Source organism: Metopolophium dirhodum, chromosome 1, assembly GCF_019925205.1.
Source record: "Metopolophium dirhodum isolate CAU chromosome 1, ASM1992520v1, whole genome shotgun sequence".
NCBI classification, from domain to species: Eukaryota; Metazoa; Arthropoda; class Insecta; order Hemiptera; family Aphididae; genus Metopolophium; species Metopolophium dirhodum.
Genome location: NC_083560.1, coordinates 79,980,911 through 79,982,696, shown reverse-complemented (window position 1 = coordinate 79,982,696; position 1,786 = coordinate 79,980,911).

Here is a 1,786-nt window from a genome sequence, read left to right as displayed (position 1 = left end):
AATGTGGCTCGATCGTTCTCTTGTATATATTACGGACAATCCAAACATTTTTTTAGAATGAAAATCGTGATAATTTTCGGCAGGTATCGTTACAATTATAAACAATAGTTCTTGACAAAATTAAAGTTAGTTATCGTTGTCCGATTTTGATTCTGAAAAAAAATTTGAACTCACCAGAAAATTGTCTATGGATCCTACGAAGCACTTTGTAAAAACTAAATTATATATTATTGTGAACTGTAATAATTGAAAACTTGAAAATATTAACTTTCTTGAATCATAATTAAAATGAATATTAATATTAAAAACGGAAAATGTTTCGTACGATCTACAGACATTTTTCTGCTGGATTCAAATATTTTTTAGATTCAAAATCAGACAACGTTAACTAACTTTAATTTTGTCAAAACAAATGTATGTTTTTGTAAATGCGAGTAGTGAAATTTATATGGTTATCGAGGGAAGGCCGTAAAATTCCGGAAAATAAATTGGTGGAACGTATAAATCCCGGAACATATTTACACGGACCGTATATCACCGGAATCCAAAATCATTAAACCGTATTTGCCCGGAACGTATAGTTCCGGAACGTATTTTTCCGGACCGTATGTATCCGGAATCAAATCCGTATTCATCCGGACCGTATATACCCGGAATCTAAAATTCGAAAACCGTATTTGCCCGGAACGTATAATTCCGGAACGTATTTACACGGAACGTAAGTGACCGGAATGTATTTATCAGGGACGTATATTGCCGGAATCCGAAAGTTGTAAACTATATTTGTCCGGAACAGATATTTCCGGAATATAAAAATTTGGAAACTATATATCCCCGGAACGTATATGCCCGGGAATCAAATTTCGAAATCCATATTTTGACGGAACATATTATTCCGGACCGTATAAATTCGGAAGTTTTGTAAACTGCCTATCTTAAACCCCTTAAAAACGATGGTGAAAACCTCTTAATTGAATTTAGGGGAAAAATATGTGGGCAGATTCCTTGCTATGGACTCAATGTGATAAAGTGTATAACTGTATAACTGTATAAGACTACGGGTATAAAGATCCTTATTATCTATGTCTTCTATGATGAGACCAGTGAAGATAAGAACACAATTATTTACATATGAATTATTGAAAATAACCTCACCTTATTGTTTGCTGATATTTTAAGTGGTAACCGTCTAAAACCTGAACCATGGTTCCACTAATTAATAATTCGTTATTATAATTTAAAATTTTTGATTATTTGATTAAACGAATTTTGTATGATTTCTTTCGTTTATTTTTGAATTTTTTTAAATTCGTTACACCGACCATTTAAATAGAAACTCCATAAAGTTCTTTATCGATGAACTTTAGATTTCACCATTTGCCGTTCTCCTATGTGAGATTAATCTCATCTACTAACAAACGACCACAACATTGTTCTGAATAGAGTACATACCTAATATTATAATATACATCTGTCATTTACTAATTTACTGTACGTGTATACCTATTGTCCAGCGTTAGTATATTTCAAAACATGTCATATTATAGTATTATAACAAAATACATTTAATTATAATCATTTTTTGAGACGTAGGTATATAATATCATTAACTTTGATGATTGAAATTTAAAAACCATCAGTTATATAAACAAACAGTGGCGTCCATAGGCGGGGGCTAACGAGCTGAAGCCCCCCTCCCCCATTGACCATATTATTATTACTTTTTCAAAAAATATTTATCAAGTTTCAACTGTCAACTATAGTAAGAAATACGTAGATTTCATAT